Below are 14,407 nucleotides of genomic sequence, written 5' to 3' on the forward strand. Positions count from 1 at the left end.
AGGAAATCTAGTTAGGTTTATTTATTGCTTGCCCTAGTTATCTTTTGAACCTTTGAAGCTGGTACAGAAACTGCACTTTTAAAGACAAAGATGTTGGTGGTAAACATCTGTGGAATTGTTTCCATTCATTTGTATAATATCTGGAATAAATCTGAGAATAAATCTGAGATGGAGCCATTATGGACACAATATCCTTAGCAGAATTTGACAAGTCAAGATTATTTGTGGCACCATTAACAAAGGAATTAAGTTTGCTTAAACATTAAAGAACAAAGAAGCGGTAACAATGCACTACACTGCAAAAGTGTTTATACCCATGACATTTAGCAAATGTTCTTACATTACAACCACTTTAATTTAATGCGTTTATGTATTCAACTAGACAATACACATCAATTAACACAAGCACTTTACTTGATGTAAATGTAGCTGATTTAACCATAAAGGTTAATTTTCATTTAGTCTCCGGTAGGTTGATGGTATGAAGCAAAATTTACACATAAATTCAAAATTGGGTATTTTTAACAAATAAGAATCAGAAATGTATGGAAGATAAATAAAATACAGTTTATGCTAATACCGATATTAAAAAGATCTGTTTTTCTCTACAAAAACCCAGTTAATGTGGGCAGGGTTACCAGCTGAAATCTACTACCCAGTACAAATGTAAGATTAAAAAAGTGAACATGGTAATAAGTAATCAAAAACTTTACAATTTTAAAACTTAGATTTAACAATCTCACTTCCTATTAAACCAATACTAAATTTTTATATAATGCATAACTCAGGACAAAGGATGTTCTAAGTAAATTCCTGATTTACTAACGCAAATCTAAACCGCATGGGAGAGCTACATGATGACAAATTTGTTATGCTCTCTGGCACTGTCCACTTGTTGGGGTTTCTCACTTTATCCAACTTTATCCACACTTAACAAACTTATGTTTACTTTGTTATCATAATCAAGTATACTCTAGTAAGATACCAGGATAGAAAGAGAAATATAATTTTTGTAGGAATGAATAGAATAACAAAAAAAATAAACAAAAACAAGCAGATAATCAGTCAATAACTCCAGGAAATCATACTGAGACCGTCAAAAGCAAATATTACCATCATTTAATAGTTTTTTTTTCTAAGAAGATGAGGAGACAGTGAAGAGAATATTGGCAGGACACGGGGATGAAGAGAACCTCCAGGAGTATTTGGGAAGCTGGAAGTAAACCTGGAACTGCAGTCTGCTCACCTGAAGAGCTGCCTGCATAAAACAATGAAAAATAAGAGTTCACTCTCATACATGAAATGATAATCCTAGGAAAATGTTTTTTAAATTTACAAATTAAAGTATGATTCTCTGATCATGAAGGGACATTGTATTAAAATATTTTTCTTACTATGAATTTAAATGCCCAAAAACAGTTAATTAGCGAATGAAAGTAATTGGTTTTGAAAGTCTGTATCAACACAATTTATAAAAGTTATTTATTAACTAAATAAATATAAAAAATAAGCTAAGAGAAAATATATTTCCTATTCTGCTACTTGCAGCTAACTATCATATACACTTTATATCTCACTTTCAGCCGCTACAAACAGATAAGCAGGGGAAAACGACAGTGACTTGCTGAAGTCAGGCTGCGGTTAGCGGGGAAAACACGTTCCAACCGCCCGTTAAACTGGCAGCTCCTCCGGTCTGTAGCAGAGCTATGCTACTCCGAAAAACTCCGGAGCAAATATTAAAGTATGAATATTCTGGATGAACTGAGTGGATAGATGAAGCTATAAGGTTTACTTTCTCACCTAAAAACAAATTTAAATGAGTTGTCATGGCAATTAATGGTGGTAAAAATGCAATACATTTCTGTATTGGCCTTCTCCATTTACCGCTGCCTGTGGCGCATTGCATTGTGGGATATCTTGCTGCCTCAAGTCCGCAGAAGGATACAGACCCTGAATTCGGACACAGCCATTGATCCATCCTTGATAAAATGGGCGGAGCAAGAACACATCCGGGTACTTTGAGCGTTCTCGCCTGGATGTGTACTTTGAATTGGAACAGTACTTGGGCTGCTGTCGATGACGTTTCATGAGGACGCGAGAACACAAGTACAGACAAGAACGCATATTGAGAAACGGCCAATGTTTTTGTAAATTTCAGTTAAGTGTGGAGTTGATGGTTTGTTTAAAAAAAAAAAAAAAAACACCTCAGCATGGGGCTGCTGGCGCCGGGTCAGTGGTCACCCTGGGTGGAGTGGGCATCTGTGTGCTGCCCTGTGGTGGCTGTTGGTCTGGCATTGAGGTGGTGGGATGGATGGACTGGAATCTGGGTAAAAGTAATACCTGGATGGACCATGGGGGTTTGTAGTGAAGCTGGTTCAGTGACCATGGTGTACTGTGTTTGATGGGTGGGCAAACTGGCCTGACGTGAACTCTATAGAGAAAAGACTGACACTGGATTTTGAGTTATAATCCATAAAAGGCAATTATCGAGACTTGAAATATTTCACTAATGTAATGAATCTGAGTTTCACTTTCTGAAATGAGTGACAAAAAACATAGCATAATATTCTAATAATAGATTTACCAGAAAACAGAACTGTCTACAGATCTGGTGGTGTCTGCATATCAGGTGACTCGCATGCATTATGTTTACTGTTTTACTTGGCCTGACAGTCAGCCTTTGAAGAAGAAAGAGTTCCCTTTGCAGATAAGATCAGAACTTCATGCCCTGACACACGTTGCTATTGGAATTCGTTGCTCACTAAGCTACAGGTGATTGAAGGCTTCTAATAATCCAGCAGAAAACCACTACTGGTACAGACTGTCCTTTTATGCAACAATATCGGCACCAAAATTAAGATTATTGTGCACCCAGCAGTGGCTTTATCCATTCTGAGGCCAGCTTACTGATCTGATTAACTGATCTGGTAACTGAGCAACTGACAGAAGTAACTGCCTTCCTGGAGCTGGCAAATGAGAGGGAGACTACTCACTTGCACTAGCTTTGGATAAATTGGTGAATAGCATCAATAGGTTGGTCACTCATGACTCATGTTTCTTTTAAAGTAAACTATCTAGAAAATTGGCGGGCTTACATATCTGTAAAGGGCCATTTATCAGATACATTGATGTCTTCTTTGCGCTTAGAAAAAGTATAGCTCTATTCCAGATGCATTGCTCTGGGGTGGAACAGTTGGTAGTATAAACTGTCTAAAATGTTAACAAACTTGGTTAATTAATGTTCTATCGTAAAGTTCCAGTCTCGTTGTATAATGTAGTTCTCCTGTCACACGAATACGCAGCAGGGGTGTCAATCGTTGACCAAGGATGTTTTCTGAGCAAGAGAGAAGTGAGAAAATTTAGACATGAGCAAGAAAAGATGGACTATGGCTTGATTTGCTGTATGTAACTGTGCCTGTAAGAGGTAAATGGTAAATAGCTTGTACTTGAACTTTATCATGCTTAGAGGTCTTTCAGTCATCTACCCATACACACACATGTTGACACACTGATGGTGCCAAGCTACTTCATAGTAGCCACAGCTGCCCTGGGACAGTCTGACAGGGGAGAGGCACGAAAAATGGTAAAGTCAGGAATTATAGCATTTTTCTAATAAAGTTGCCATGCTTCAGCTCACTAATAAATTGCTCAACATCTTTTTTGAAGCCAAGTGGAGTGTAATGCTAACCAACCAATAGGCAGAAGTTGGAGCCTTCAGACACCACCCTCCTCCTTTGCATAATGAGGCGGAAATGCATATGATAAAGTACAAACAGGAGACAAGGAAATTTTAAAATACAACAAAAATGGCTATATAAGGAAAAAAGGAAAAACTAAATGTATCTATTTCTGCTTATAATTTGTCAGTTCTGGTCTTCCATATTTGTGAACATACACAATTAGTTATTTTCTTCATTTGAAATGTTAACTTCTCATTCAATAAATGAGACTTTACTAATATCACCGTATTATAAAAAAAAGTAAATGATTTGCACTGACTTTATTTGATTTGACACACTGATAAATCAAATGTGTGCAGATGTTGATACAACTACTAAGCTAATTAAATATGTATCACACTAAATAGTTAGACATTGTGATTTTCCTTGGCCTCAAGAACGTTTCTCTGATCTGACCTTTGTAAATTTTAATTGAATACCCATGTTCTACTCCAAGTCATCTTGGAGTGGTGCAACAGTAGTGCCGTTACATTGCATCATAAAGATCTTGATTTCGAATCGACAACCTCACCGCACTCATAGGTGAAAAATATTTTCAGAAATTAGCACTTCAAGGTCAAAACCTTCTTGAGTGCTTTAAGCTATCAGAGCAAGTCAGAAAAGCCATCATTTCTTAGTGGCTCTTTTTTTGTTTTTCCATGACTGAAATTATCTCCTCCTTTCACACTAAACTCTGTGTCCTCACATTAGCATGTTGTTCTGTATCAAACACAGCATCTTGGGAAGAGATCAGCTAATTATTCTGCCGGGCTTGTCTCTAAAACACTCCTTTGTTGTGCTAATGCGCTCACTGCGATAGCATCTCCTTCCATAACCTTCCCCACATATAAAGATAACCTGGTGGGGATGGAGCGATGGATTGTGGGATGGTGGGGTCGAACAGGGCAGCGTTGCAGTACGTCCTCCGGCGTTACCTGCCACCATTCCCTTCTGCTTTTCCACTCGTCTCATGGTTCTGATGTGAAGCTAACTCGGAATCTGTAGCACATCTCTGATATGCGAGTTGTGGTTTTGCAGCCACAACGCACCATTGCAGTGTGATGGGTATCCTGGATGTTTGATGATGTGTACTGGTCTGAAGAGCTGAACCAGGTTTTAGTGCCTATAGCTGTTCTGAGGGAGTCATGCTTGATCTTTCTGGGCCACGTAAAAACTAGGTCACTGTGCTGTGTTGTCAGTTGTGTCTCTTATGTGTGTGTGTGAAGAATAAAGCTGTAAAATGGGGGCTTTTACATAAGGATGGGATGGGTTCCAACATTTATGCAGTATTTTGCTGTTGCAGAAATTCTTCTTAACTGCAGCACTGTGCCCAACACACTACTTTTGCAATGCCACGCTGAAAGGAAGCAATACGGAAAGAAACAGAAGGAGAGAGAGGAAAAGAGAGATGAAATTCTCATCCTTCGTTCAGATCCTTAAGAACGCTTGGGAAGGCAGGATCTTATTACCACAGCAAATTTGCAATGTGCAGAGTGGAGGAGATTAGATGCGTCTTGCCTTTGAAGTATATTTTCCAACCATTGTGCGATGGCAAATTCCATCAAGTGTCTGGGGGGGAGCTCTGATAAGAGGAACGGGTTATAAATGCAGCAGCATTAAAAGCTGTCATTTTAGCAATAAGATGAAACACTTCCAAATGCTAGCTAAATGGAAAAAAATTCCCCTCATTTCAGCAATGTCATTCAGAATTGTGTTTGTGGAAATGCTACAGATTTTCAAATCGGAAGGTGCTTCAGAGTGTGAATAGATGTCAAAGTATACAGTATGTGACGCACATACTCTTCCTGCTCAAAAACTAGGTCACACAAACTAAACAGGTTTTATAGAACCTAGTTCAGATCTGATTATGCAGTAGAAGAAACATCTTTCTTGTAACCTTTAGCATCTTTAGCGCTGTCATCTGGTGTGGGTCTCTGCTGCAGTGAAGTTCCATCCAACAGGCTATCTATACTATTGGGTTTTCAGGAAAGCAAGAATTCCTGACTGTGGGAGCAGAATTGCCAGAACTGCACAATAGATCAGATTGTAGATGCTATCACACTATCCGTATGAGCAATAGTGCAATCCCAAAGCACTACTTTGATGTAATATTTCTCAGAATACAATATTTCAAAACTCTATTCATGTCAGTATATTTGGACTGTATAGATTTCATGTTGTAGGGCCTTCATGTAAAATTAAAGGAAGAAAAGAGCCAAAAGAAAATGTTGGTAAATCATAATTGCTATTGTCTTGAGAATTTTCAGCAGTAGTATCACTTCTGCATGCTTCCCTTATTGTGCAGCTGTGATAAATGTTAGCAAATGTTGCATTGGCTATAGTTATAAAACTATGAAACTGTTGAAACTGGTTTTTCAATAGTTTTGCTGATGAATGGAAGGTTGGAGATTGGCCTGTAGTTGTACAGTAGTGGTTTTTCCAGACTGTTTTTTATTTTCTGTTTTTAAAGCCTGTGGGGGAAAACACCTGATGAGAGGGATGAGTTTACTATATGAATCAGATCAGGCGCAATGATAGGCAGGACTTTAAGGACAGTTGTGGGTATGATATCAAGACAGAACTTGAACTTAATTAATTTGTAATTTCTTTTAAGCTTTTATAGTTGGATAGTTACAATTTAGTAATTTTTCTGCATTTGTTGTGTTTGGGCTTAGCATTGGTGTTAGATTAGTGTGTATGTGGACATTAACCCTATAATCAAGGCCCCACACCACCTTTTACTGGCCCTGCATAATGAGAGCTGCTGCACTGGGCATCTCTCTGCTGGATTTGAAGGACAAACTGGAACATTTAATTCATGTTATGCTATGAAGGACCAATCTTTTCCGTTTTGTGACTGCTGAGTTTTCAATAACCACAGAGGCTGTTTTCGTCACCTGGGCTTTATGGGACAAGTTTTTCTGTTCTCCTAATCTTGCATGTGTGAGGTCTAAATGCACATGCCACATATAATTTTTTTTCACACAGATATCATTCTCACCCCACTGCACACTCAACGCTCACCTCTAATAGTGCAACTATAGGTTATATACACAAGCAGAACAAGCACTGTGGCTTTTAAACTTGATGCGTACCTTGGTGAAGTATTATTCTCTGAAGAAAAAGAGTCCTCACAAAGGGTTACAGCATATACCAATACAGGTGAACTTGCTTTGCAAGAACACCTTTCAGATAGTCTATTTGAAGTGAAAGGTGGCATGTGTGATCAGCGCTGAGGTTCAGAACTTCAGATATGCAGCTGCGACATTGCAGAGGTGCTTATGGTGTGGTTGGTACAGTCCCCATGGTTTTGCACTCAGTTCACTGTATCATCTATAAACCCGTCTTTCAGGAACGACTCCACTCTGCCAGTGAAGTGCGGAGCTCAGCAAACACTGACTGGCTACTGGTGAATAAAGAAACCTATTTAAAATAAAAACAAGTAACACTTAGCCACTTCGTTTGGTGGGGCAAGGAGAAGTAAGGGAGGGCCTGGGGGGGCAAATAAAGTCTGGTGGCCCGCCAGGCTTTTAATACACTGGGGAAACCCTGTCAACTTTAGCATTGTTCATCGTCACCATGTCATGACAAAGGACAATCACTGTTTTCCAACCGATAACCTCTAACTACAGACCATGTTACTCTGTCCTCACCACAGAGGTAGTGGTGAGGGCTCCACTCTACCTCCTGCTGGATCAGCCCAATAGATTCTTTGCTCAGTTCAGCCACGTTTAGAATGAAATGGCTTAATTACCTCCTTCTTGTGTAGATAAGTTCTCCAGAGCCTTGCTAATGACCTAATTATTCTATTCAGGTGTGGTGCAGCAGAGGCTGCACCACTAAAAGTTTCAGGGCAGTGGCCCTCCAGGACTAGAGTTTGACATCTGTGCGCTAGAGGGACTATGATTCTTGGCTGACCTGGAAATGCCTGGGGATTTCCCCAGAGGAGCTGGCCCAAGTGGCTGGGGAGAGGGAGGTCTGAGTCTCCCTACTTGGGCTGCTAACCCCGCGACCCGAGTCTGGATTAGCGGAAGAAAATAAATGCATTGAACTACATGTGTTACATGAGCACTTCATTTTTGGGAGACATGTTACTGTGTACAAAAATATGGAAGCCAAGGGTCAAAACTTTGTGCAATGACGAGCTAAAATCTAATGGCCTGGCATGTTAACTACAGTAGATTTAAAGTGCTGTCTAAATGTTGACCATTTCTCCAATTAACATCCAAAAATGCCAGCAGTTTCCAGGCAACGCTCTGGTGTAAATGGAGTCTAATGGGAGAGGCTTTTTTGTTTAGAACCAGGAGGGGACTTTTGGTTTACTGAATTTGTAAGTATTACTCTCTTGTCTGCATAGTGCAGGTGCCAATCTGCATTGAAACCTTACTATCACAAGTTGTTGGGACACAAATTTACAGTAGTGACAGTTGAAAACCAGTTGAAGGGCTCTGATTCCTGTAGATGCTGCTGGACTTTGACCAGGGGTTTCACTACATCCTCGTAGGCTCTTTGACCTTCACTTTGAGCAGAGTGACTTCTGAGGGGCTGCGACAGACTGGCGACCTGTCCAGGGTGTACCCCGCCTCTCGCCCGGAACGTGAGCTGGAGATAGGCACCAGCACCCCTCCCGACCCCACTGAGGGACAAGGGTGACGGAAAATGGATGGATGGATGGACTTCTGAGGGGTTGGATGTCAGGATGGGGCCAGTGGAGGTAATGTGAGGGTGAGAAGCAATGTGACCCTTCTATTCCTAAACTCCCCCCACTTTTCTTTATTCTGCTGAACCTAAGGGTGAAAGGACATCCCAAGCTGAGAAGTGAAACCCCAACCTGGGCCTCAGATACTGTTGCAAGTTCAGACCAAACATAAACAGCACTCAGTGGCTGTAGGTGTCTCAGTGCGCTGAGAGACACACTGCTTCCTCAGTTGGCTCTACTTTAGTCTTTCCCTTCAACTTTCTGTTGTTGCAAACCGTGAAGGTCAGGGCTGTTGGAGCTGATGTAAACGTATCTTATATCTGGTTAATTGGTCAGAATATTTTCTCTTTTTCATGAAAAGCCCCCTGTGATAAATTGTTCTTGCTGTGTGAAGCAGCTTGCGATTATAAGCTTGTGGTTTAGCTCATCAATTTGCTGTGCATGTCTTACTGCAGAAAATAGTGCTTTCGGCTCCATGACTCTGTGTACATGCACTTAAGTAATGATTATTGCTGGCTGTCTGCAGTAATCAGATTTTTCTTAAATCTGTATAAACTGTTAAAGTGTTTTTCCTATTAGAGCCGGGGATTAGAAAAGACTCCACACAGCTAGATCAGTGCAGCATTAGTTATTTTTAGATTAGTCTGTGAAAGACTGAGCTTGAAAAACTTGGAGACGTGGTTTAAACCCTGTTGAAGGACATTTTTCCATAGATTTGAACATAATGCAATGTTTTTTCATACAGTTTCAATAGCATAAATATTGTCTTTTTCAGTGTAAAGCTGTGCATCGAGCTGGTTTCTTTATCACCTGTTCTTTTTTTTTTCTATACAATGAGAAATTTTTGGGGACCCTAGTGCAAGGGAAATTCACCTTGTTTGTTCTGGGGTTGATTCTGATCATCACAAGCACTTAACTGCAATTTTATGTGATAATTACCCAAATAAATTCATAAAGCATCAATAATTCAACAAAAAAATTACAAAAAATGTTCTCAGATGGTCATGTCTACATTCAGAATAACTTGCAGGTTTTATCATGTCCAACGATTCAATACTTTTAATAACCATTATATTTGGTACTGATCCAAACCATAAGTTCATAGAAAAAAACTGACATATTTGACATTTTGATCACCCACAGTCATCCTCCTTTCTCGACTGTCTCTTGCCTTGTCCGTTTCCACTTCGGATTACTGTATGTGTATAAGATAAACGTAAGATTTGCATTTAGTTTTCTTACTCTTTTAATGTGAGTGTAGTGTGTGCATCATAAAAGGCTGGAGGCTTAATGTCTGTGTGCTGACAGCCATGTGATTCCTCCCAGGTGTTTCATCTTTATTTCCAAATGTGTACACGGAGAAGCATCAGTCGCTGCTTCTGGTTTCCCTAGGAAGTAGAACTGCAGCAGTGCTAAACACATACCCATGGATGGAATAATTCATTTGATGCTTTGATAAGCAATAATGGACCCAGTAAGGTATAATTCATATGCCCCAGTTCTGTTTTGAGATTGTGTTTTCCACAAAGTGTCCCACCACCTCCATGGATCCCCCTCCCTCTCTTACAGGGCTTTTCGTGTGGTTAAAAAGGGGCCTATTCATTATTTAAATCACTCCATAATTCATCCATTCCCCACCAATGCTCCCTCCGTCGTTCAGTATTCGTCTAACACAAATTAGCATGAGCTCTGCTTGCATGTGTGGAAAACGGAGCAGAGAGCGGAAGCGAGCAGAAAGCAGCAACAGCAGCCCGTTGCAGTGGAGACGGCTCCCTCAGTCGGTCCTTCCTGTGATGTGATTGTGGGTGACATATTGAGTCTAATTTGTAGCCTAAAGATCCAAACAGCTGTGGCCTATTTTTGTTTAGCTCTTGTTTAAGTGATGTCACCATTTTTTGCCGTGTAAGGCTGCCCTGGCTCTCGGCACTCGGTGTGAGGATGTCAGAAAAATTTCAGTACTCTGCTGATGAGGAAGGCACGGACCCCTAAGATGAATCTGATAAGGCAGTTGTGGTGGTTTGTTAGACATCCTGTAAATAGCGATGGCATTTCCATTGACCATAAAATTGTGCAAATTGGAATTACAAAAATGCATTTGCTTAATGGAAATGCCAATTTTTGAAAAAATAAAATAAAATAATAATAATAATGTTTTTTGACTAAATGTTTTTTTTGGCTACACTGTGTCAAAATCTGTATGTTTTGTAAAACTGCAATACTTCTTAGTATTGGCAGAAAAGACAAAGGACAAAAGGTAGTGCTTAGAGGATAACGCCACATAATTTTTTTTATTGACTTATTGCCTGAACAAATTTATTGATGTGTGAGTTTAATTGTGTTTTGTATTTCATGGAAACAATGTAATTGCCAAATTGTGTTTTTCCTACATTAACTGAATATAGATAAAGTTTGGTGTAGATCTGTTGTAGAAATGCAGCTGTTAGCAGTTCACACATGCATGGTTTCTATGTTTGACTTGGCTTCATTTTTTAATAATACTCAGAAAACATACTTGTTCCATGACTTTCACAGAACTGTAATGCACTTTTGTTACACATTTTCATTATTACACAGTGATCTAGGTTTAGGGGTTGTTATTAACTGTTGCTTTTTTCAAGAAATCTTTGACTTGATGTGTGCTGTTAATATTAGGAGTGCATTTATTTTGTAGAACTTCAATGCTACACACAGCTGTCTTTTGACTGTATTATTTTTGCCAGCATCTCTTCTTATTAATGAGATCTTAAAAACACCACCACAAAAAGATGTAAATGGACTGAGAGGACTGGAACTTTTGGATATTTTAGTACTCAGTCTATCAGGATGATGGTGGTGGTACTTGAGGAATTGATTGACGGACAGGGCAGCTCGACTCTTGCATTTAATGCAAAGTTGACATTTTTAATGGACTTTCAATGCAACTTTTAGAGCAACTTTGCATTAAAAGTGTCATTATTTACTGAATGACACTTCATGACAACTGTCATAAACATTCATAAAGACTTCTTTATGTTCATGACAGGTGTTATGTCATGTTTATGATAGTGTCATGTCAGTCTTATGCACACCCCTTCAAATAAAGTGTCAACAAACTTTTTATCCACATACTGCCCAGGTACTGCAAAATGTTCTTATGTAGTCTTGACCTGTTGTCCTATATTTAATCTTGACCTATCTGGGGTTTTCAAAATGTAATGTTTGAATTGTTGCCTGTGTGGTGCCTCTCATGACTTTGTATTTTTGTGTTTCTATGAGCTGCCTTGTTGGTGAAACGTGTCATACAAATAAACTTTTTGGTTGATTCATGTTTTTTCTGTATAAATATCAAAAAGATATACAACAAAAAAAGAGTGATATGACTCTGCTGTCAGATTCACATGTTGTAATATTGCTTTTCACTGTTCATTTATTAGGTTAAAGTTGTTTATTTGAGCAAATTATCGGTATGATTTTTATGTTTTTTTTAGTTAATAAATATATATTTTGGGCTAATAATTACACATTCAGTCAATCTGCTTTTGTTTGCTGTTGTAGTAGCAGTTTTTTATTGAGTATGATGCGTTTCAATTCTTCATAATATCAGTCAATCAATCAAATTTTATTTGTATAGCACACTTCAGCAGGAAGGCATTTCAAAGTGCTTTACATAATTAAAATAAAAACAGCATGTGAGAAAGAGATTTAAAAAACAAAATTAAAACGTAAACAGTAAACAGTGAGAAAGAAAAATAAAAAGCTGTATACCTTTAGTTGAGACGCCGTCAACTGGGACTCCAACCCTTTGGACCTTAGTCAAAACGCCGTTTGACAAGGACTCTAACCTTTCAAACTTCAGTCAAAACGCCATTTGACAAGGACTCTAACCTTTCAAACTTTAGTCAAAACGCCATTTGACAAGGACTCTAACCTTTCAAACTTTAGTCAAAACGCCATTTGACAAGGACTCTAACCTTTCAAACTTTAGTCAAAACGCCGTTTGACAAGGACTCTAACCTCTCGGACTTTAGTCAAAACGCCGTTTGACAAGGACTCTAACCTTTTGGAAACAGTGAGAAAGAGAAATAAAAATAAATTAATAAATAGAAAAAAAGAAAAGATAAAAACATTAAAAAGATCAGATAAAAACATTAAAAACATAAAAAACATTGAAGACATCAAAACCCGCACTCTAATCCTAATTTAGCCATAAGCAACTCTAAACAGGTGGGCTTTAAGTTGAGACTTAAAGGCACCCAGTGTTTCAGCTGTTTTACAGTTTTCTGGAAGTTTATTCCAAATTTGTTGTGCATAGAAACTGAATGCTGCTTCTCCTCGTTTGGTTCTGGTTCTGGGGATGCAGAGCAGTCCAGAACTAGAAGATCTGAGGGGTCTAGATGGTTGGTACAGCAATAACAGATCTTTAAGGTATTGTGGTGCTAAACCATTCAGTGATTTATAAACTAGCAACAGTATTTTAAAGTCTATTCTTTGAGCTACAGGGAGCCAGTGTAGGGACTTTAAAACTGGTGTTATGTGCTCTATCTTCCTGGTTTTAGTGAGAACGCGAGCAGCAGCGCTCTGGATCAGCTGCAGCTGTGTGACTGATTTATTAGTCAGACCTGTGAAGACGTGGTTGCAGTAATCAATGTAGCTAAAGATAAACGCATGGATGAGTTTCTCTAGATCGTGCTGAGACATTAGTCCTCTAATCCTGGAGATGTTCTTCAGGTGATAGAATATAATACTGCATTAAAAGATGTTCATATTATGCACAATTTATCTAGCGCAGCATCAGTGGATCTGTGATCAGTTTCATGGTCTCTTGAAGACATGTGGACTTGTTGTCACCTGAATTACTTAAGTCTGGCTCGACAAAGCTGCACCTACTAAACTAGGTTTGGTTATCAGGATGAAATGATGGCGCTATGTCAAACCTGGCTTTGGATTTTGTTATCCTACTTTGTGAAACAGACCTCTGGACTCAGATTTGTTCATGAGGATCCAAAATGATCAGTTGCCTCTTTTTCACCAGCAACAAATTGGCTCCAGTCAGTTGTGTTGCTGCTGTGGGAGTAAACAAGTTTGTGTAGAGCAAAGCATAAGTTGAACGCAGGGCCCTCCTGGGTGTGAAGGGGGGCAGTTCTGAGGAGCTAAGGCAGCGGCTAGGTCACAGTTGTAATTTGTGAAACCGTGATGGATATTTATACATCCAATGCAGGATATCATTCACAAGCTACACACTGCGTTCTGGATCACAGATCTCATTGTAATTAACTCTGTTTCTCTTCCTCTCTGCCTCACTAGGCAAGGGTTAGTTGTTTTGTTTGTTTTTGCACAATAAAAATTGCAGTTTTGAAGAAAAAATGACAATGTTTCTTATTTGCACTGATACTCTGTGTTTTCAGCGTAGCTCCACAGGGGCCACTGCAGACTACGGTGGAAAGCAGAAAATCGTGTTTTCAGTTTGGAAGCGCCAAATATCTGCCTGTGGATTTATTTTTGACATTGTGCTGTTTATCAAAAACAGAGAGATGTGAAAATTGTCTACAGTAAACCAAGTTAGCTTAGCTAAAGACCTAAGCTTATAATGTTTTGGGTCTTTTCCCTGTGTTTTTTTGCTGATTACTTATACATATACATAAACACGTGTATGAACACACACACACACACACACACACACACACACACACACACACACACACACACACGCATGCATACACACATATAGTGACACATATAGTATAATGACATGCTTTGTGAGACTGTTGTGGCTCCACTCACCCACACATTGTATGAGTATGAGTGTGTTGGCAAGGTCCTTATAACCTAATGGCCCGTGTGTGTGCGGTTTAGTTTACTCTTTGGTCTAGTCAATCCCAACACATCAGCACACTGAAAGTGAGAATGAATCTTCTCCAATTCAAGAAAACAGTTACATTTAGTTTTTTCTAAAAGCCTTAAGTACAACCATCATCCAAACACTAAAATTAATTCCAGTAACAATGCCAGT

This window comes from Poecilia mexicana, unplaced genomic scaffold, assembly GCF_051168715.1.
Source record: "Poecilia mexicana isolate PSO_F unplaced genomic scaffold, ASM5116871v1 scaffold_9, whole genome shotgun sequence".
Classification (NCBI taxonomy): Eukaryota; Metazoa; Chordata; class Actinopteri; order Cyprinodontiformes; family Poeciliidae; genus Poecilia; species Poecilia mexicana.